This window comes from Anser cygnoides, chromosome 7 (genome assembly GCF_040182565.1).
Source record: "Anser cygnoides isolate HZ-2024a breed goose chromosome 7, Taihu_goose_T2T_genome, whole genome shotgun sequence".
NCBI classification, from domain to species: domain Eukaryota; kingdom Metazoa; phylum Chordata; class Aves; order Anseriformes; family Anatidae; genus Anser; species Anser cygnoides.
The window spans coordinates 32,448,479-32,473,216 of record NC_089879.1 but is presented as its reverse complement, the minus strand read 5'-3'; the positions used below and the strand labels follow the sequence as shown (position 1 = coordinate 32,473,216).

General features: G+C 35.4%; 1 long non-coding RNA gene across 1 annotated transcript in view; it reads left to right on the top strand.

The window, feature by feature from the left end:
* LOC136791276 (uncharacterized) overlaps positions 1-24,738 on the top strand; it is a 384,451-nt gene that overhangs the window by 155,981 nt on the left and 203,732 nt on the right. The window contains exon 3 of the long non-coding RNA XR_010832909.1: positions 9,967-10,071. This is a non-coding gene — a long non-coding RNA (uncharacterized lncRNA). The remainder of the gene's footprint in view (positions 1-9,966; positions 10,072-24,738) is intronic.

Here is a 24,738-nt window from a genome sequence, read left to right as displayed (position 1 = left end):
TTAATTTGATTGCTTACATCAGCCAGTGGAGGGTGCTATGGAACAGACTGGTTATAGAGGAACAGACTACAGTTTTGACTGGTGTGGAGAATTCTTTGTACTTTAGTCAGCAAGTTATATCCAAGATGATTATTTTCCATAGACGAGACAGTGTGTAGTTGTGTGCTGTAACAAAGAATTCTGGAGTCTGAAAATGAAATAGTAAAAGGCCTTTTTGTAGTGTTTCACTCAATCAAAAATTTGATTGCACACATTAAACTAACACATATCTGAGCTATTAGAACAGATCTTAGTATTTTCATTAAATCAAGTAGTCTTTGTAGTGATTTATAAAAATTTTATAATGGTTTGTATTATAACATTCCAGTATACCAAACCAGGGAACTCAGCATTTGTTAAGAATCAGGACTGAAAAAAAAAAAAGAAAAAAGAAAAAAACACACACAAAAGCTATTAATAGAGACCTGCTGGCACTGAGAATACAAATTGAGATCCCTGTTGGAAATCCAGGCCTAAATCTCAGGAACCACTTTCTATGCAGGCAACCTGTCAAAATAAACTGAAGTGGTAGAACGCCAGCCCTGAGAAGATTAATGCCCAAGCTTTCTCTGTTTAATTTAAGCTGAGCTTTCTAGAGAAACCCAAAGGACTCTGACACACAGTTCCTGGGGAAAGTGAACATCTGACTTCCTTAAGCCTGATTGAAAATCTTAGCAAGAGGGCCCACTTAAAGTCTAGCCTCTGACTGTCCTCAGCTTGTGCAGATATTAGCTGCATATATTTTTCCTCACTACCTACTCCTGCTTAGGCTGTCTCTCAGTTGTCTTGTGCACAACAGATAGAAATTAGCAAGCTGTGATAATAGCTACCTCATGGAAGAACACATGGATTAAATTAAAATGTAGTTTAAATGGCCTGTGAATATCTGATTTTCAATTACTCATTTTAGAAGGGGTGTTGAAGAACACTATGCATCCTTTTGCTTTATTTTAGTGGATTAGTTGTCATGAAAACTGTGCGCCCATTGTAGACTGCTGGGACGTCTTAAAAGAGAGAGGCTGCCAGAAAGGATGTCAATTAGTGCTTGTTGATGGAGTGGGGGTTGTTGTTGATACCTGCTTTGGAGAAGGTGCTGTGAGTTCATCATCTCATCTGCCATCAGACCACAAACCACCAGTAGATTTGTTTTGATCCCTGCTGCCCTTGAGTGCGTTTCTTCTGACAACTGCAATGTTGAACTGATCCTTTGTTGTTGTGTAGGATCCTGATTCAATTCCAACAGAAGTCAGAGTGGACTGGAGAAGGCCCCAGGATGCTAATAGATATTAAGCACATCTATAATTGAATTGCCTTTTATTCTCCATTGGATTAATTCATTATTGTTTTTACATTTTGTGATAACACATGCTACTGCTATTCTTAAAGAGTAGAATAAAATAGAAATCCTTTAAGCCATTATATCTTTATTACCATTTAAGCCTAAGGACAGATGCATTATTCATATAGGTTTCTAAGGGTAGCAATTAATGTTTAAATATATATCTCTTTAGGAGGGGTTATTTAAAAAATATCGTAGGGTCAACTAGCTGTAAAATCCAGGATCACTTACTGAAAGATTAGAGGTTGTTGATATTAATGGCTACAGAAAAATAGATGAGGCTGCTTGTTTTAATGAGGGGCATAATAATATGTGTGCACAACTGAGTCCTTTATAACATGTTGAAGCAATGCATCTTTCACCAGTGAAAGCCAAAAACAAAAAAAAAAAAAGGAGGAAATCTCTTTCAAGACTGCTTGATAGGCTTCTGATCAGTGCCAGATTAGGTTAATGAAGCACCGAGGCCATTAATCCATTTTCTAAAACTTCCATTCCCTTCCTTAAAGCCTTTGGTTTTAGGTATGTCAAGTTATACAAAAAGCATAGATAATACGGAAAAGGAAACATTAAGATACCCCAAAAGCTGCAAGAAGCATGTAGTACAAATGCACTGGGAAGTGGACTGAGACAATGATACACTTTTCATTGATATATGTGTGATTTGATATGTGCATGTGCACATCTTGAGTATTTATTCCGAATCTTTATGACTTGATTTCTATTTCTCTTTAAGAATACTTATATATTGTTGCTATGGGGGAAAATATAATAAGAGATCTCCTTTTCCAAATCGAGTTTAAAATACTTTTAGCTGAACAGTCTAGTGCTAACTATCTTCATGGCTTTAATAATGATCCTGTACAGATTTACACCAAGTGAAGATCTGACTTTGTGAGTTAGATTGGAAGATTAAAAAAAAAAAAAAAAAAGAGTTACTAAAAAGTTGCTAAAATGCAATGCATGTATTCTCCAGTGTGTCATTTTCTTCCTCAAGTCAATTCCCGATGTTTGTTTTTATAAGAGGATGTCAGATAAAATATTGTAAAAGAGCTAATTAGTACTATTATTTATATTGCAGATGTTGATATTATTGAGATGCATGCTGTGAAAATGCAGGTTCAAGAGGTTGACTTGACGCAACTGAATAGCATTTATGGTATCTTGGTATTTAGAAACCACTCTTAACTATAAAGATTATGGTGACACATGCCGCTTAGAAAGTAAAATTAAAGATATGGTATATTTAATGAGGTGAACTATGCAGCCTATGGCTATTTTGGGTTACCAGTGAAGAACAAGGTTACTATAGTACTTACTGTGGTAAATATGTCTAGTAAAATAATAATTTTTAATGGGCTCTGATTTAAGTTCTGTGAAAGTAATATAAGTACCTAATAAGAATTTAACTCCAAAGAATTAGCCAATACAATTACATTACACTTAGAAAATGAACGTGTAAAAAGAAGGTATTTAGACACTGTTTGCTCTGTTAAATTTGATAATGGATGCAATAATAAATAAGACCCCCAGTGAGTACTTGGGCCTTGTTTACCCATGTAGTATAGTGAAGAATGCACACTCTGGTCTGCAACCAGTGTTGCCTTACTGATCACAAATGATAATTGAAGAAGAATACCTTTGCTGCTGTGCCAAGTAGATGAAAATCAACATTTTTCACAGAGATGTGATTTCTCTTAGGCTCTGTATAGGCAGGGGAGATGTCTGGTGGTTCTGAGGATCAGGAACTTGTCTGCAGTGTACTGGGGCTTCCTTCCAGCCCGCAAGCCCAGAGTAAACCAGGACTCATTTCAAGAAAGGGTTGCTAGTCTGCATCAAGCAGTTCAGATGCAGTGTAAATGACTTAATTTGTTCCACTTTGGAAATCTTTGATTAACATAATCCTGCTTCCAGCTTTGTTCTTTCCTCCTCATAAAGGAGGAGAAAAAGAAATCTTGTGGGGCACAAGAGCACTGAAGTAAATCTAAGACTAACCTGAAGCTAATGCAGCAGGAGTCGCCTAACATCCTTCAATTACAATTTCATGCTGAAAGCTTCCAGCAAAGATCAATTACATCCCAAATCACTTTTGCACATCCTTCTTGCCTTCAGCACAAGGAATACTGAATTCTGTTTTGTAAGACTTGTTCATCACACTTCAGGCACTTAAATTTTTCAGGAAAAAAATGTAAAAACAAAACCTGTTAACAATGCAAGGCCCTCTTTTTATTCTTTACTCCCTCATGTATTTTCAAGGCTGACATGTCATAGGTAGTCAGCAGATCTTAATGCCTCTATTCTTCAGACACAAAATGCTAAATTGAGAGCAGGGTTTGCTCCTGGCTTCACCTTCTGTTCCCATCGTTATCTCACACACTCATTCTATGGGAGACAGCTCAGTCAGGTGAAGGGCAGGCTTGCATTGCTGCTGCTTGACAAGTTTTATTTATTGTATGTGTACTGGGAAATATAGCGGCCTTAACAAGAAAACTTTATAATGGTACCTGTTTCAATAGTTTTTTGTTTGCTCTAATATGTAATTACTCTGAGTCCAAAATATTCCAAATCACATGTTTGGGTAGGCTGAACAGTATGGCAAATGAAAAGATAGTGATCTAGCAAATGTTATGTAGCAGTAATCTACAAGTCATGGGAAGAAGGATGTCAATGCAACCTACTTATACATTATATATGTTTGCAGAGCCTGCCTTCTGCTTAATTAAATCCATATTACTTAATCAGAACTGAGACACAAAGGAGGTATATTTATGTATGTCCTCTGAGATCCAATTTTGCTAAGACAAAAGGAGCCAGAACAGTAATAGAAATTTATTAACAAATTTCCAGTTTGGCACCTATTAACTGGACAAAAAATTCTATTCAGTAGAGGGAAAGCATCAGCCAAGGGCTCAGAATATGCTTCATAGAGACAGGTATTTAAAATTTGGCAAGCAAGGCAGGCTTTTGACTGAACAGAGGTTCTAGAAACAGGGACAAACACATTTTCACGCTTTTTTTTTTATTTATTTACCCTACATTAAAAAGCTTGGATTGAGTACTTTCCTTTTAAATAAAAGTATTCAAAACATAAAATCATGCATGTGATCTCTGTACACACAATATCGTTCTTCACCAGAACTACTCAAGGTGAATCTGTAATACTAGTGGAAACCAGACTTATGCATGTCTTCATTTTTGAAAGCATCTAACCCTCTTGCAGGATATCAGGGTATTACCACAGAGAGGGGCCAGAAACAGAAAAAAACATGTTAGACCCACCTAGTTGTATTACTTCTGTACACTTTTATGGACCTTAAGAAAAAAAAAGAGTAATTAGATGCTTGAAAAATGCTTTTGCTAGCCCAGGCCTTGCTGCCAAGAAAAGCTTCCACTCAAAGAACTGAAACTATTTTGATGTAATGATAAACTGAAGGGGGAGGAAGGGAGTTTTAAAATGCTGAATTTAGTGATGAGAGTAGCTGCTTTTTTTTTTTTTTTTTTTTAACTTTTCTTCTGACCTTGCCACAGAAATTCTATACACTTTTACTTCGTTCCATCACTGTGATTTGCTATAGGTAAGGCATTTCTTTATTGTGGTGTTTAGGTTATTTCTAATTGATTTTCTCATTTCATTCATCTCAATATGCACAGCATCAGTACTAATTCCTCCTACATTGACTATTTTCTGACTATCCTTACTAGTATATAGGGAAATAAATTTTTATTGCAATTCTCTTTTCTTTGCTCATGTACCAGTCACATACATAGACACCCACATATTTATACTTAGTGAAATTCTTTAATTTTATACTGAAATCTACTTACTCTGGTTGCAATTTGCAACAAGAACTTATCAGGGGAAAAAATCCTGAATATGCACTTAATTAAATTTAGACCTTCTTTGGACAACTATTTGTAGTTAAATTTCCAGTAATTTTTACATTTATTATTTCTGGAGGTAGACAGTAGAGACTACATAATGACCCCCACATTATTAGCAAGTGAAGAGACTGCAAACTGTATTTTACTGTAAATTAATATAAATTAACCATCATGCTGAATATAAAAAATGAGTATCACTTGGATGTTATACCATTCATCAAGTAGTTTAGTTCATCATTCCATCTCACCAATAATGGTTTCACATTGGAAAAAAAAACTTTTTGGTTGCTATTCTTTTAGTGACATTTAGGTGGTGATTTATTTGACAGACATAATATCAATTCAGAAAACTATCATATGGCTAAAAATAAAATAAAAAAAAAAAAACACAACATAAAACCATACTCTAACACAAAACAAATGTCCCCTGTAGATGTGATACTCTGACTGCTGTAATACTGATAATTACCCATAGAAGCTAAAGAGTTTATTAAAATTTCTACAAATATGGAAAAACAAACATTTTTGCTGCAAATTTCATGATTTCATATTATAAGTATCACTTCTAGACAGGAAGATAAGTGGCACCATGACAACACAAATTGGTGATTTTGAAAAATCCTCGTATTGGAATTCCTTCTACTAGGCAAAATAATACATATCAAATAACTTAAAAATCATAATTGACAACTTTAGTTGAAAATAAACATATAAATAATTCCCTCCTAAAGGAGTAACTTTAAGATTCAAAGTTGTCCAGCTCTTTAACAATAACTAATAAGTGCTGTTGAAACAGTTATTGTTTAACAATAAGTGCTGTTGAAAAAAGCACTTATAAGCAAGCCCTCATCTATAGGTGTGTCTGCTCAAGATAACTTCATTAAATCTTTGTCTGGAGGATAAATGCATACTGCAGCTATCATTACAAACACAAATAAAGGGACCATGAACTGGGAAACTTTATGGGGTTTGAGCTGTGAACCTGGGATAGTTCACACCCTCCCTACCACCTGACAACTGTCCCACCCTCTGTCCATTGTCACTCTTGCACCTTCCAAAATTCTGATTGAAGTAATGGAATGAGTGAATGAATGAAATAGTTTTAATAATATCTGAATGAAATAATGCTTTACTAAAGAAGTAGTGCTTTAGGGTCACAGGCAGGTCAAGGCTGCAGAGTTAATACATTTTATTAGACAGCTGGAAAACTGAGAGAAGCTTTTCTATGCTCCAGCCCTTCTTGAGGTCTAAAATAGTTGCAGATTTCACAGTTGAATTAAAACTGAGAACCTAATGATCAATCTATCCAGCAATTTGTTCTGTAAATTCCATAAAATCAGACAAATATCTCGGCTCTTGCCCACAATGGTTTGATTATTCAGCTCTAACTATGATAAAAAAATGTTAACTTTGTCTTATCTAGATTAACTGTACAGAAACACACCTGTAAGTATGCAAAGGTATCTTCTGTGAAAGGACATCCAATTCTTAATCAGCCACGTTTCAAACTACTTCAAGTGTCTTGTTTTGTTAACACATGGTACAAATTGAGCATAAGGCCGAGAAAATAATAAAGAGAAGCAGTAGTAAAATTCTAATATGCACATTTGAGGTTAAATTTTTATTGCAACACACAAACAGATCTGTTAGTAACTATGTGGGGAATATCATATGCTAAAGGTAATCGTTCTTGTTCCTCAGGTACATTTTCAAAGACACTCTTTCATCCTCTTAAAGAGAAAATCAGGATGCAGTGGGCATGAAAGCAGGATTAGTTTTTCAGTACCCTGTAGGGCTCCATGGGGAGTTGAGGGCAGTGTGGAGCTCTTGTAGCCCTGGTCCATCAGCTCTGCGGATCCACTTCATGCACGAGTCTGCAGCTCTGGCACTTTGGTGCCTTGCAGGAGCTTCCAGATGTCACCCATCCTCTCCAGCCTGTGCTCTTCATTTGCCTCAAATGAGCACAATTTTCTTTTTTTTTTTTTTTTTTTTCATTTTGTTTTGATTTGTTTGCTTGTTTTTACAATATATATTCTCATTTATATCTTCTACCTCACTTTCAGTTCTGGTTCTCCTCTTCTGAGTGTATACTCTCTCCTGTTTTGTTTTGTTTTGTTTTTTTTCTCCACAGAGCACTTTATTATTTATTTTATTTTATTTTATTTTATTTTATTTTATTTTATTTTATTTTATTTTATTTTATTTTATTTTATTTTATTTATTTTATTTTATTTTTAGCATTTACAGCTCTTTCTGGTTAAAAATAAAAATGATAAAAACCTCTCCAGTTGTTAGTGATATCTCGAGCAGTTCCGTCTTTCAAGAAAACTTCAGTGAAGATACTGTGGACTGGTTGATCGGAATATTTCAGAGTTATGCCACACAAGCAATTGGAGACCTCAGGTCACATTTCGAAGAGTGAAATGGTTGTAAAGCAAAGCTTATTAGCATGAAGGACAGTCTTTCCTTTGATTCTAGTAGGTAGATCACTGATAAATATTTCCTTTGAAAATATGTGTATTACACTGACATTTATCATGGTTGCGTCTCTTGTTTTGAGAATTGAAGAGTTCATCTCCTGTTTATCATTATAAACAATATGTGCCTACCACTTTGCACTTAAAAGGGAAAAAGATAATACAGGGATTTATGCAGTCATTCTAGATATGCATCCTGGAAAACTGCTCAATAACTGCGCTGTCAGCCTCTGTATTTTTTAATGTGCAAGATTATATTCTGTTAGGCAGTGTCAGTTTGAAAAAAGACAGATCACTGGGCTGGAAAAAGCTGGTCCCTGAATTTGTTAATTAATTAATGATTAATTATTTTGGTTCAGTGAGTAATTTTAAATGCTTTTTCTAGTTTGAGTTTGCACATACACTTTCATATAAAACAATTAGAAGGGAGGAAGCTAAAATAATAATACTGACCAGAGCTCATAAGTTCAGGTGGATTGCAGTGTGAAAAAACCAGATCGTACATTAGCATGTGATTCTTTTGAAATAATCAGCAATAGGGCAATGTTGACCCAGATACATCAACAGAGGGACTGATCTGAAGTTAGTGCAATCAGCTGGAAAAAAAAATAAATAAATAAACTTTAATGTCTTTCAGATCAAACACACAGTAAATTAAATGTTATATGCTGAATAAAAACATATTGCTTCCTCATAATCCCTCTTTGTGTAAGCACTGAAAAACTTTCTCTTTAAGGAACTAAATATGAGTGCTAAATTTCAAAATGCTGAGATTGAGATATAAATTTTGAAGGAGTATTTTTCTTGTACAGAGAAGTTCTGAAATCCATTACTAATAAGGATTGACGTTTGAATATGGGTACCCTCATTAAGTCAAGGCATATGATGTAATAGCTGTTGAATAACCAAACAGTGACCAAACATTAGTGGAAGCAATTCATGATTACCAAAATATTTCTATTTCTATAATATTTGTGAAAACATACAGTTTTAAACTGCAGATTTTATTTAGATTTTTTAACTTTGGGAACATGCAGTAATTTAGAGTTAATGTGCACTTAGAGATGAGAAAACCACTGATTAAGTTAAAAAAAAAAAAAAAAAACATGCTAGAGAAGCTCAGCTATTCCAGGAGAAACACAGACTACTACCTCGATCTAACACTAACTTGTATTTCTCTTTCCAATCTTCATGTCAGTGACTTATCACTTTGTGCTGTGCTGCAATTTTCTGCTCTTTCTCCTGTCAGTCATATTCATTGGTGTGAATCCAAAGTAAGTCTACAGGCTTCGATGGCATCACTCTGTATTTACAATACTATATCTGAGATCGAAATCCTGCAGTGCTTTATCATGCCTTCCTCCCAGCGAAGCCTCTCTTCTATACTGATGAAGTTCCCAGACTGCACATTCTCTAGGCTGATGCTTATGGTGTATAAATAATTTGGCAGGTGCATTGTATTAATATAAATGATCTGTCACAGTAATGATTTCCTTGCAGCCCAAGTGATGTGTGCAGGAAAAGACAAAGTGGCAAGCGTGCCTGTTTAACTTTTACTGCTAGTGCTCTTTGAAGTAGGGCCACATTTATTTGCAACTTGTGGGAATTCTGTTCCTTTCTCAAGGCTTTTTAGATGCATTCTGTTTCTTTTATAAACTAAGTGACCTTTTCTGCAGGTTAATATGAATGCCTCAAGGATTTCATTCTTATTATGTCTTTTTCTTTTCCTTAAGAAATTGCATAGTCACGACAGGTCAACATTAAGGCTGAAATGAAAGAGAAAATACAAGGTTGTACAATGAGATATGAAACTTATTTAAACTTGATCTGATGAAGAAAATTTAATAACTGCTTTGGATAAAATTGTAGGTGCTCAATTAGCATGAGCCAGTAAAATACAGTGTCACCTTTATTTTTACCGTAGTTCTATTTACCCCATGGACATAGGAACTGGCCCTAACACACAATACGGGCATTAAGGCCAAATTCCTGGTACATCTCCACCTTTAGGGATAGTTTGGAGGATGTTTTCAAAACCATTGGGTCATGGTTCAGCATTATCCTGCTTATCTAGATATAAATAGCAGCAATATGCTACAAGTTCTAATACCATTCTCTATCTTTCTAAAAGTCTCTATAAGGGTTAAGTGCCACCTCTGATATAATATCACCTGTGTGCATCACAAGCTTTATGTCTTCACAGTTCTGAGTTCCTTCTTTGCTGTTTTTCAGGTGGCAGAGCTGGTGCACAAAGAATCTATAACTTGCTCAAGGTCGGCCAGAAACCCATGGCAGAAAGTAGAATTGCAATACCCTTACAATTACGGTTGCATAGATGTAAGTAATTCAATTTTGGTGTATGTAAGAGCAAATATTTAAACTGGATAAATTATTCACAGCAAGCATGTTATTCTCAATGTTTAAATCCTCTTCTATGTAGTTTATTTTCAGATTGTTATAAATGTGTTTATTTTTCCCAAATGCTCAAGCAACGTAGTCTCATACATAATATTTGCTGAGGTTATTTTCTGCATTCACTGTTCAGCAGTTGTTCTCAACCTGATTTTTTCTGATGCTGCCATTGATTTAATGTTTTTGAATCTTCTCAGTGTTTTCAAGATTATGGAATCATTTTTACTTAAGCTCACACATGACCACACATACTCATGAAAATAAGATATTTTTATCATTTTATTAACACTGTTGAAAAAGAACACTTGAGTATTGTCATGGAAAAACACTTGAGTATTATCATGGAAAAAAAATAATTAAAAAAGAAGATACCCAATGTTATCATTGCCAAATCATGAATTTTACTCATATATTCACAACTGCTTTTCCTCCAATATTCGCTCAGTCTAGTGTATAGAATACATATATATATATTCCAATATTTTGCTATTGCCTGTGACAAAAATACAGTTAATTAGGCATGCTGAAAGGAGAACTTATCTACTTTAATATGCATTGCTTCTGTCACAGAATGTTCAAACAGTGGTGGTGAATCAATTTGAAAACTCCAAGTAGGCTGGTTAATATAAATTAAATTAAAAGCCCAAGGCTGCTTGATATGCACTTTTTCAGACTTTGGCTGAAATCCTGCTTAAAAAGTCCCTGCCAGACTCAGCCACAATTTAAAAAATTATCATATTTCAGCAAACTCCTATTTAACTGTCATGAACTTTTCTGTATTTGCTTTCCACATCATTACTGATTATTGAGATATCTGTATAAACAGAAGCTCTCTCTTCTATTGGCATGTCCCTGATTCATTCATTGGCATGATCATATTCATTTTTGAAGAAATGGTAGAAACATAGTGAGAGAAAATCCTCCAATGTTGCTTGCTTTCATTGTTCTACAAGTGAATGGAATAATGGCCCTGCACTGTAGCTTCCTGGTGAGGAGTAAATATTACGTATGTTCTCTTTTAGCTTTGAATTCTGCTTCTGTCGGGTAACCCTTAAGAGTTTCAAAATCGGAGGAGAGCATGATCACACTTGTAAGCTTTTACTTGGAAAAGAAACATTGGAGACACTTATACCCTGCCCCCCCCCCCCCCCCCCCCCCTTCATTATTTCTTTCTTTCCATTTTTGGTCCCCAAATTTTGCCTGATTTTGGATCATTTTCACATGTAGGTTTAAATCCACTTCTAACAGCCATCATCCAACTGCATCTCATTTAATGTGAAATCTCAGCATGTGTGGAATTTTTAGAGCATCACTAAACCTATTATGGAAAAATAGACTGGGAGGACCTTACAAGGTTTCTTTGACCCTGAATGAGATTAGTAGAACATGTGGGATCCTAGACAGATGTATCAAGTCTTTCTGTGAGTATGGAGATTTCAAACCTCAGAGGACACAATCTACTCTGAAGAGATCTCTGTTCTTGCTAAAGGCTTTTTTGATGTCTAGCCTGAACCTTTCTTCTTGTCCCATCCACATAGCTATAAAAATATTGTATTCCCTTTCAAACAGCCTTTTGCATATTTTGTGTTTATTATTATTATTTTTCCTTTTGTCTTTTGAATCCCTGTTCTCTTAGCTTTTCTCTGCAGGTTCTGTTTTCTAGATTTCTCACATTTCTATTTCCATACCCTGGGCTCTCTCTCTCCTAAAGTGCCATGCTTTCACTTCTATCAGGTACTAATATCCTGCTGAGGCAAGTCCAGTGTCTAGTACCAGGCAGAGCACAACAGTATCACAGCAGGCTGTATCCTGATACACTCCAAGATGAGAGTTTATTTATTTATTTTAGAATGACATTGCATTGTTGACTCATATTCAGTTTGTGATTCAGTACAACCACAGACTATTTTCTGCAGAATTGCTACCAGAACATTGTTCCTACTTCAGGTTTTGTGAAAATTAGAAATGCCTGACTAATGACCTTCCACTTGTCCCTGGGAAATAACATCCCATCTTTTCAATACATTACCCCAGCTTGTCAAGATGAATCTTCCATGTACTGAAAGTCCTCCTTAATTCATATTTGACACACATTCTCATTCTTCATGAAAATGCTGTATAGGACTGGACCCAAGGAAGAGCTTTGAAGAGTCCAAGAGCACATCCTTCATCTCTTTTATGAGAATGTCCTCTGGGAAACACTAGCTAAAACTTACCAGCATCTGAATCTTCTAGTTCTACCCCATTCATAACTCCAACAAGCCAGTAAAGAATTTTAAAGGAAATAAGACTGTCCTGACACGACTTGTTCCCAGGACCTCCATTTTTACCAGTGCTCATCCCCTTGTTATCTCCAGATGTGAAAGTATGTGAATGGTAAGTGATGCAGTACTGTCAATCACTTGACATATTTGTTTGTGCCGTTACTTAAGAAAACCAGTTACAGCTTGATCTGGTCAAGCATTTTTATGGTTTTATTGTAAAAAATGTTTCATGTTATAATGAAAATTTGTAGAAAAGCACAATTTTTACTTAAATTATTTGTTTCCACCTTCTCATGCTTTATTTCTCCCCTCCTTTCTCTATCAGATAATGGGATCTAAAAAAGGGAAGCAAAACTATAAATACTATCAAAAATGAAAACTAAAATTTGTTGTGTAATTTCTGGGAATAGTGAGTATACTTGGGGACAGTATTCCTTTTTGCAATGCATGCAAATAATATTGGAATGAGCTCTCCTCTGTTTAGCCCCTGTTCCTGAACAAACAGCTTCTTTTACTCATTAAAAATAAATAAAATATCTGCATAACTTCTCTGTCTTCTATATTTTTAAGGAAAAAAAATATACTGTAGAAACAGACCTTCCTTGGAATCATAAACCATGCATAGTAATTCATGATAATATGTGTGCATCTAGTTCACATTCAGAACAAAAGTAAGGCGAATTAATCTCTGCAATCCTCTTTCCATTAAAAAGATGGTGTTATGTTTGCATGAGCAAACACTGAAACATTAGACTATGTCAGTACAATCTTAATTTGGCCCTTGTGAATATGTTTTTAATACTGTCTTTAATCATATGATTGTATATTATATTTTTCATGGAAATCCTGTCTCATTCTGCGCATAATGAATAGTACTCTTACATTTTCACAACCTGCTATTACTTGGATTGTTCCCCATGCAGTTCTTGAGTTGCCTTAATCCTCTTTTAAAAAAATCAACCATAACTCAAATGCTTTCTTGCAAACAGTTGTTTTATCCATGAACTAGATAAAGGATTTTTATGTTTCCTGCCCACTCCATCTATGTGCTAAGTAAAGCAGTTTAAAAGTATCACTAATGGATGTGGCTGAACACATATAGAAAATATCCCTGTCTGGCTCTAAAATGTCTTACTACAATACAAATGTTGGTAGAAGATGTGCTTTTCTACTTTTTTTTTTTTTTTTTTTCACATAATAAATGATAATGCAATAAGGGCAGCAGTGCACAGTCTCTGCTCAGCACACTGCAGTCTCCTGTATTTCTTCCACTGCAGGCTGTTTCCATGCTGACTCACATTTTCTAACAGGGCACTGTGACACAACAGCCCACAGCACTCAGAGCCTGCAGGTTCTCTGCACAGCAGAACTTACAAAAGAGATGCATACAGATTACAGTATTTACAGGAAGCACCTATTTCCCAGGGCTTCAGGTAATCAGGCAACCCCTAAATGAAACCAAAGTTCAAAAGCTCCATTTTCCTACTAAGGCTTAATATTAAAGCAGAAGGCATTGAGGGGATGGGATACAAATACCCCTGTGCCTTGTTACTAGTCCAGGAACAGCTGTGTTGTATAATGGTGAGAATAAAAAGCTCTAGGTTCACAGTGAAGTTTCTTTCCAGGTCGGCTTGGATTTTCAGTAAGAGGATTTATCTTTGAATCCATTTAGTTTCTGAATTGGCTGGGGTAATGCTTGTGATGAGCATGCTTGTTTTTACGAAAATTAAGTCTTTGAAGGGGGTATTGATTGTATCCTTAGTGCAGGGGAGGGATTTCAATGTTCTCTCCCCCTCTGGGGGGAAAACCACTAATAAGTTCTTATATTAAATACTCATATTTGTGAGATATAGGTAGAAAGCTCTCTTAATAGTTGCTAGCAATTTTATGCTTGTTAACACTAGGAAAGTCAAAGGAGTCTCAAAAAAAAAAAAAAGCACACAGTGCATTGCTCCAAGCACTAGAACTTCATCCTCTCTCACTTTATTTTCAAAGAAAGTTCAGGTTATATTATTGCTCCATAATTTGTAGTCAAATTTCTAGTGAGGATGAAAAAAATCCTTTCACTTTGTAGAATTTGGTAGTATTAGCTTCCAAATTTTGCCTTTTTTTTTTTTAATGTTCGTATATATTGTTGATTGCCATTTAAATGAAGATGGTAAGTGCTTACATAAGATATTCTCGTATTCTCAGTGCACAGCGGCTTGAATTAAGGCAACGTGGATGCTAAATGTATAAAACATAGCATTATTGTGGTCTTGTTCATGTTGCATTGACTAAAAGACCATTGTTGAAATAATGAGTTGAGAGCAGAGAAAAAAAATGTGTGCTCTTATTTGTTGGGGTGGAAGAAAAGAGTGATCATTGTAAACTAGACAAGGCAGAAAGTTTTGTGTTGAAAAGGCTGAGGCTTATGGGGATTGCCCGAGAAGCTTTAGCTGTGTTGCACCTGGCAGGCTGATGCAGGATCTTTGCATGGTGTTGGCAGGGAGGTTCTTAAAGCTGATGTCTGACTCAATGACTAGGTGAGTTGACATCTCTTATCTGTTTGTTAACATGTTGTTTGAGAAATCAAGCCCTGGCCATTTCAATTACTTAGTCATGTTGGGCTTCAAAATTTTTCCCTGATTATATAAGACAGCTTTAATTCTAAAAGAATCATGTGACTACAGGAATAATTCTGTAAAGAGTATTATCTTCTTGTATTGTTGTCATGCATATAATTTTTCTCTTTATATAGCAGTGGTAATGTTTTTTTATCCCCAGCTTCAGCTTCCTAATATTAAGTTGATACAATTGAACTAGCATCTTTTCCTGATAAGAAATCATGGTTATTTTAAAACTTTCCAAAACACATGTGAATTCCCAAGTCTTGCAGATAGCTGCAAAAAGAAAGTAGTTTTTCAGCAGTTATTCATTGTCTATAAGCGCCTCCTTTCTTATTTGTTGAATGAAATGTTCCTAATACAGACTCAAAACATTACCTCTTTTTTGTGCAAAGTAAAATACAAGTTATTGTTATTACTGTTTTCATTGTATGACACTTTCTTGCTGTCTTTGGTATATGGAAGTAGCATATGTAAGACCTCCTTAGAACTTCTTTTTTAAATCATCCTGGCCCCTTATAAATTACTTTGAAGCTTTTTCTTAAAAGCTGTTTCCTGGTGTTTTAGGTGGCAAATATTTTTGCTGACTTTTGTCAAGTACTTCACAAAACCTGAAACAGACAAATCTTGCCTTTTTTCACAAGGTGAAAAAGACATTTTTCATTGTCTCAAGTTTCCATTGTAGATTTTAATTTCCCTAGAGAGAGCAATTATATTGATTAGATGAGAAATTTGCAAAATGGTGATGGATCTGTGACATCTGCTGAAAGAGTTCAGAATATTGCACTGCAGACATTCTCTATGAAATCTAGGGTATCTTCTTTTCTGTGGAGTTGCAACGATTTCTCTTTGGCCTTAAAAGAGGTTATGACTAGTTTTCTGATGAAAACCCTGAACAGGGGGCCTCACTATCACTGCCAAAGAGCTTGGCTGACTTGCTGAGCATCAGTCAGCTATATTAATCTTTATAATACCGAACTCAGCCAGTCAGAATGACTCAAATGAGCACAAGAAGTCTGTCCTTTAGTTTTCTCTCATCTTGCTTCTCATTTGCAAAGTGAAGATAATACTTTTCAGCCTTATAGGATCGTGAGATAAATGTGAACATGTATTTATGGCCCCATCTGCGTGGACACATATAGATGTTCCTGGCTCCACGTGGCTACTTGCACGCTAATTCTTTGAATCATACTCTTATGAGGTAGCTCCAGCTGAACTTTAGCGAGCCTATATCCAAGATGAACCTTTCTGGACATTTCTGTGCTTAGCCTTTTTCCACTGATGAGCACAAAACAGATAAAGCTGTAGAGTACAGCTGTTTAGCAAGCTTCCACTGCAAAGAATAAGTGGTACTTGTACCACTCTCTTTGCATTGAGGGCCTGGTTTGCATCAGGCTGGTTTGCATCTAACAAAAGAGTAATGTCAATTTAGTGCAAAACTGACAAACAAACAAGCCTGTGGTTACTATAGAGATGTTCTTTTTTGAGTCAGATTGCATCTTATGCAAACCTAATTAGTTCCCAGTCTGGAGTAGATAGTAGTTCTTACGTTTGTCATTTTATAGTGAAGGTACAATAATGGCTTGGTTTTGTTGTGTATGGACAACATTCTTTAATGGGATATAGCTTGACTGGAATCCTGCCTCAGCAGGCTGCCAGAAATAAACTGGAAGATTTTATTGAAACAATAGGTCAGAAGCTCAGTGTGTGGAGATCAACACAGCTGACTTGGGAGTTAGCAAAGCACCATCAGTTTATACCAGTTATGTTGTTTCAGTTTGGGAACACTTTTTTTTTTTTTTAGCATGGTAGCTAGAAAATGTAAACAAATCTCATCTTTGTTCTTGATCTTGTAAAGTCTGGTAATTCATCTGTTTTGCCTGTTTAACATTTCAAGAATCTGTTATCCATGCTGCATGTACTTTCGGTTTGCAGCAGAGTGGCCAAAATTCTTTTGGAAAGCAGTATTTCTGCTTAGAAAGCAAATTCTTTGGTTTTTACTGCTTTAATGCAGAACCTTGGTTGTAATATTAAAATCTATGTAAACAGACAGTATGAAGTCTGGTATTAAAGAAAGGAAAAGAAAAAAGACCAAAAAATTAGGCATAATCCTTAGAAGTTTATTTGGCAAAAAGTGTAGTTTTTTTCACTCATTTCGTACTTTCTTTGTACTTCTTAACAATAACAATGCAATAAGATTTGGTCTCAGTATTTTCTTTGATCATATTCATCAGTTTTCCTAACTCTTTTTTTCACCATATGAATAGAGACAATCACATGATGCCTGGAATATTTTCTGGAATTGTGGATCTGAAATGGTTATAAAATGCACTGTGTGTTGAATCAATGTGGAGATGGAGCAGCATACAAGTTTGGAGCTGGTTTTCACATAATATTCCCTATGGGGGTAGGGAAATGGGAAAAAAAATTTCAGTTCACAAAGTCCTCAAAATCAAACCTCTCTGACAAAAGAATTGTCTCATGAAAACAGTTCTCTTTATTTAAATGAAAAAAAAAATTGAAACAATTTAAATACTTCTTGAAGGAACTAGACATTTCTATTGAAATAATAGTTAACACCCTTTCAGTCAGTGTAATATCGAATCATACTGTTAATTGTTTGTGTGGGTTCATAACCATTAACAAAATAAAAACTCAATCTTCACATTTTAATTTCTTGTTCTAAAAATAATAGCTTGATATTATTCCTGTGGTTATTTCACTGATTCACCAGAATAACCTCTTAGTAGAATTTATCTTATTTTGCTTGTGACATGTGACAAAATTATGATATTCTTAGTAGCAACCCCATTGGACAGCAGTACTTATTTCTATTAGTGCAAATAGAAGCTAAGGAATAGCAATATCCCTGAAATGCCTTTATTTTAATCATCAGCTGTTAATCACATTTTATGTAAGTTCTCTTACAAGTCCATACTGATGCAAATATCTCTGAGGCTTTTAAAATCTTTCAGTGAGCTCCAGGAGTAAACTCTGGTTTTCTAGATGACCCACTGCTTAATACTTTGACCCTTTTAAATTCAGTGAACATTTACATTTTTTTCTTTTAAGTTTGAAATCTTATGTTGAAATGAATCAAAGTCTTGCACTAGAAATGCAAATACTTAGTTATGAAAGCTTCCTTGGAAGAATTATCAGAGCTAGATACATTTCTCATAGGTAGCTGAATGACAAATTCAAAGAACTATGTAATTTAGAAACACAAATGCTAACAGATTGAGAACAGCATCACTTAGCAGGTGAACCTTTTTAGTTGAAAAGTACTTTGCACAGCTGAAATAACTTGGTTTTGGCAGTGGCCTGTGAACTCTCCATTCAGTTGCAAGTGTAGTCTTTGTCAGGGATACTCAACTTATTTGGAAACCATCCTGAGCTTCAAAAAAAGCATGTAATAGCATATACAATTGAAACTGCATTCTCAGAATGCACAAAAGCAAAATAATAACCTACATGCCACAGTGAAGACGTGGTGGTTGAGACCAGAGGAAGAATTTTGATGTGCAGACATATGACAGACATATCTTTCATGCTCTGGTGTGGTCTCAGGCATACTGAAGTCAACACACACTCCTTAATGCATGTTCCTGTATTCTGTGTTATGTGTTTTTTAAATGAAACAATGTATTTCCTTCAGCTATTTTTCTTCCAGAAAATGTGAACTATCTCCAATCCTCATTTAGAAGTTTAAAGAAATGCTGTACATTCAAAATACCAACTGAACATCCAAATACTATCTTGTGTTCTGCAGGGAGCTCTTCAACACATTTTGTCAGCAACTGACATCGATTTTATATATTATTCTTTACAGAAGTCTTATTTATTGTGGCAAATCAAAGTGCTTCCAGGATGCTCATCTGCCATGGAACTAATTTTTCATGTCTGCTGTGTGAACAAGAAATGAAAAAAAGCTTTCTTCAGTTATAGGCCTGATTTGTGTGTAGAAGAATGTATGGGCTAAGCTCAAGACAAATTCACTTGCGCATGCATAGTCATGCTTACAGATATATACATATACACATGCATATGCATAGGGTGAATCCTCAGTATTGCATTTTCCACAGTAGACATCAGAGTGCTGAAGGCTGGCAACAGAATGGTTTCAAAGCCGAAGATAGGTTTGTTATACTGAACTAGATACATATCTTCAAAGAGGAAAAAAAAAAAAACACCAACCCACAGAGTAATCCTTAGGCCACATATAAAAACAACATATCTTTGTGGTTGCCTCTTCCTATTAGGTGGAGTCATTTGCAAGTTTTTCATTATGGAAAAGGTTTGGATTGCATCCGGTTTTGGCTGGTTTTAGATACCTTGAGCTGGATATAGATATGTATTTGAATTGCTTGTGTATTCAGTATTCCTTCAGTCTCTCTGTGGCTCCAGAATCCATCCTCTGCAGTGCACGGCCTGGAAATTCACAGTGCATTGCTCCCCAACTTAATACTGAATTTGAGTACTACAATTTTTGTGCACTTTTCTTTTAATGTGATTCACTGAGATATTCCCCCGAGGCTTCCATTTTTGCATACTGTTGTGGAGACACCTGTGGTAGTCAGCAGACAGCATGCCACTGGTCTGAAAGTGGGCAAGGCACTCATCTATTCAGGGTGCAGTACAGAGCAAGCGATCTGACATATTGGAATAGATGAACAATTGTATAAATATTTCAATTGCATAGTAAAAACATGTAAAATGTAACAACTTACTACAGCGGTGGAAGTGAACTTAGACTTATTGAAAAGTAAGGTTCAAGCTACCAGGAGTATTACTTTTTCTCCTTTGACATTCTACATTTCCTTAAATGGGATAGCTTCCAGGGAAGAATAACTGCAGAGAATGAAGTGTAGAAGACTGACCTCAAATTATTCACTCCAGTCTTACCACCACAGTAACTGGAGAAAATCAATATCCTCTTCAAACTGTTCTATCTTGCAACTTGGATGTATAATTGAGGGAAGTTCACCCCTCTCAAGATGTTTATTCCTAAATTTTATGAAAGATTGGATTTGAACCCTAAAGCTTAGAGTGCATCTTTAGGAAGCCTGTAAGTCATAAGAGGGCTTTATTAAATTAATGGGTATAATTACTCAAGACCATTCAACCTAGGCCATAGGTTTGGCAAGACATCCTCTCCTGTACATCTTGTTGTAGATTAAAATTGTACTATTTAGTTCAACAGTTTAGGGTCCAATCAAATTGTAAAATTTCTGACTTTCTACCCATCAATGGGGAGAAAAAGAAAAAGTCCACATTACTCCTGGATTATACTGAATCTTTACAGGCAGAACTATGAAGAAAGCTTAAGGGAAGACAGGAGTTGATTTCATCTTTTAATCAAATACATAAATTTTCTGTAATTTTAGATTGAAGTGACTCTGTTGAAGTGGAATAAGAAAAAGGTACTTTTTCATATGTGTAACTAATAAAATTAATGAAATTCAATATCTGAGCATGTGAAGGATGCCAAACTATTAAATCAGTTAAAAAAAAAAAAAAGTTTAAAATCATGGAGGACAAGTCTGTCAAGGACTGTAAATTTAGCTATAGCCATCATAGATTGCAGACTTCTGCACTACTCTTATGTTGCTATGGCTGTTCCTCATATCAAGTCCACTAAAAAACAAAGTATAGCTCTTGTCCTTGATTGATGAGAGAGATTTTTTTTTTCCCCCACAAAGATAGTGCCTATGATTTAACTCTTATCAGGTATGAGTCACATTTTATTGCAAAGTTGAGAGCTATCTCATATTATAATGTTGTCCTCTAACACCTCACCATGGAAAAGTTTGCAATTCCTTCTGTTTTAAGTGATATCTTATTTTTATGAAATCAGTGAAGAAATACCTGAATGTCCTAATCATGATAAAATAATGTGCATGTGTTAAAAATGAGAGCCCAGTTATTGCATTAGAGTTGGAAGCATCACTTTATTTTGTAACTGCTGAGGATGCATCATATTCAGGTCTACTAGGATAATGTAAATGTCTGTGGTTTTTTTTTTTTTAGTATTTAAAATATTATGAGTACATTTATGTAATGTATTAAAGGAAATCTTCATTTGCCACATAAATTTGCTTCTATAAAACAAGAATCAGCATTAGGAATGTTCAGACTTGGTTCTTTCTTTTTTTTCTTTGGGGGAACAACAATATACTATGAAAGACATTTTTGTGCTATTGCTTTTTCTTTTGTTACAGGAGCAAATCTAAGTGAATGTGAGGGGCAATAGCTCAGTTTCTCAGTGATGGGAGACAATACTTGCTATTACATTTGAGCATCTGGTGGCCAACCATTAGGTTGCCTTAGGGAGGAATGTCAGCACTCAGCTAGTTTGTAAATCTAGTAAAGGCAGAGGACTCAGAAATGAAAAAAGGTTGAAACTACATTGGACAGTTTCTTCCCTTCTCCCTTTTCCCTCTGCTTTCTCGGTCCCTCTTGTGGTAACAAATGCAGTTATCCAAGAGGTGCCGCATTGTTTTGATCACTTTAAGGATCAGTTTGTCCAGGCAAAGCAGTCATCTATACAAAGATCTCCCAATAGCTAACGATGATGATCACCTATCTCTATTCATAAGGAGAGATTCTGAGTACAAAACCATTCTTTCAGGGAGACTGTCATCTCTCATCTATAATTATATTGTTTTCTTCTATGTTTGTAAATCAAAGGAAATTATTTTCCTGCTATGAGTTACTTACAGATTGTGAGCCATAAAGAATTCAGCTCAAGTGTCAGTATGAAAACAAACCTTTTCACTCTTTCTTCAAGGGTTCCAATAATATTTTTCTAATGGAAATGAAAATAAATCCTTGTGACACAGTACTAAACATAGCAGGAACTGTACTTCTTCAGAGAACCTGAAATATAAAGTCAGTTGTAGGCAGTATCACATTTTTATAGTACTCTAATACTGATCACCTTTATGCATTTTTCTATTACTTTTACTCTCCAGCCTTCCCTCTCTGAGCCTGGTTGCTGTTGTCAACACAGTTAAAAACAACAAAAAAAGTTTCTTCAGCAATGAGATTTTTCCATAGAAATATTGAGGGACAAGCAGTCTGACAAACAAGGAACAGGGAAAGGAAAGACTGTTTGGCTTTTGCTTTATTTGTCCTCTCTTTCTAGTCACTGAACTCTTAAGCTATGAGAAGTAATTACCGAGTGCTGCGTCATCTCACACACTTAAATATGAACAGCTACAGTAGTTTTGTTTTCACAGTATTTTATAGATACTTCCCAGCATTCCCAGTCATCTGCAGTAACAGGTGTCTGTGCTGGATTGTATGGCTAGAACCCTACAAACGTTCTGTCCTAGAGCGTGATGAATCTATTCCATCACATCCATTAGTCACAAAATATTTTATTTCAGAAATATTGTAAAAAATAAAAAATACAGTATTAGTAACATAATCTTAAGAAGGGATCATCGATAATTAACAACACAGTGGATGAAGTTAATACTTCCACATGAGACATACTCTTTTTTTCCATAAATACGTAGGAATCATGAGTAGAATTTGAATGTGTATATTTAAGCTCATATGTTATGATAAGTGACCTCTGGTACTAAACCTAGCACACTATCATAGACATTTGGTAAAATCTGCTCCAAGAATCTTCATCGTATTACTATTCTCTTTTCCTATTTTTTTCTTCTATTTGAAATCATATTTTGTGACAGTTACATAAATAGTTTGATATCTGTGACTGAAAAGTTAAGCATTGGGTAAAGAATTTACCTCCATTTTACAGCCTGTGAAAAGAGAAGGAGAGAAAGGAGAAAACTTAATGTCATACAGTCTGGGAAAGAGGCAGTGCCTTGCAGTGTTCTGTGGACCATATTGCTGTCATGTGGTTTGGACTGAGGCAAGAATTAGAGACCAGGATTACATGTTTAAAATGTCATCTTTGTTGATAAATACTCTTCATTAATAAGTCTATAACCACAATTAACTGTTTTAATTGTCAGAAAAGAAACACCAGTGTACATGAACCATAAGATGTGTGTATCCAAAGTTAAACATTCAATGAAATTTACAGTTGCTCTACAAGCCTGCTGGTCACTGGCCTATAAGACACATAAAAGAAAAAAAGATAAAACAGTGAGAAGTCTGCCACCTATTTTGTGGTATGTACCCCCTGAGTGTGATCTGTATGCTAATTGGAATGAAGTGGATGTGAACACTTCAGTGAATGCCTTCTGTGTAGGAAACAGAGACCAATGAATTCTATTTGGCTCAAAGATGCTAATTTTATACACTCTGAACTAATAGAATGTAGTATTGAACCTATGTTCATATGAATTTTCCAAATTTAAAATGAATGGTCCCACAGCACTGACAGAAGTGTTGCATGACTGAAACTGTATGCATTATGCATAAAAGCATCACTTGCATCCACTCTTCATTGCTATCAAACTTTTTTTTTTAATGTAAGGAAGAAATGAGCTTTTAACTTATATATCTTCCCAAGTTTGACATCTAACATATAACAATTGTTCCCAGGGGAAGAAAAAAAAAATCACAAATTTACACACACACACCAAAAAAAACCACTAAAATATGTCTAAAAAATTAATCCAGAACAATGTAAATAAGTGCATTTGCTATCATGAATATCAAGAGGTTCTCACCATGTTTCTTTAGCTTGCCTCATGAATTGGTCTATAAAGGCTGAAAACTATGAATTTTCTTAGAAACCTTAAGACTATATTGTACAGCATCATAGAAACACTGTTCCAGTGGCCCAGATTAAATTACTGAAAGTGCATCTGGAGGGTTTAGCAGTATTTCACACTGACACGTGTAGCTCATAGTTTTGGTATAATCTGTATTTTCCCTGTATTGGAACTAAGCCTATTTTCACACATCCTTTCAGAAGAATGTAGCTTTTAGGTACGCTGAACTATTGACCATGACCTTTGTCCTACAAATGTCACTGCTGCCCGAGAGGAAATGTTCCATGTACATCAGTCTAATAGGATTACCTTCAAATTAAAGTAGACACAGAAGTCTAGACCTACTACAATGTTTTGTTAGAAAAAAAGTCTTAGCATACTGGATACCTCCACCAAACCCGCCTAATTATCTCAGAATGAAAGTCTAAAGATGGGGGTGGGGGGGGAATCAATTAGAATTTAATGTCAGTTTCAACTCAGAATAACCTAAGCATTTCCTTTCTTCAGGATTACAGAATCTCTAATACTTAGGGTTAAAAGTGAAAGTGCATGAAACCAAAACAGTGAGGTCATGATCCTGATACAAGAAGATAAAAACTAAACAACCCCCCCCCCCAACCCCCATACTTTTGTTGAGTTGGTGAATGCAAAATGTTAACATGGAGTAATCCTCTGATGCATTGACAGCTTCTTCTCTCTTTGAACTGCATTTTCATCTTGCATTTTTCACAAGTGAGTTTGGTACTGCAGCAATACTCTTCAGATATATTAATCCACAAGGTGTGCCAGTGGCAGACTCCTGAAGCAATACACTTGACACGCTCTGGGTTCAACTGTTCCAGAAGCACTGAATTGATCTGCTTAAATCTGAATTTACAGAATGCATGGCTGTGTCTGCCAGTGTTGTCTGAGCATTCTCTTCCCAAGACTTGTGTAGAAACTACTGTATGATTTCCCTATTCTCATTAACTTAGAGAGAAACAAACAAAAAATCTGTTTGCGTTTTGTTCCTATGTACAAGAATTC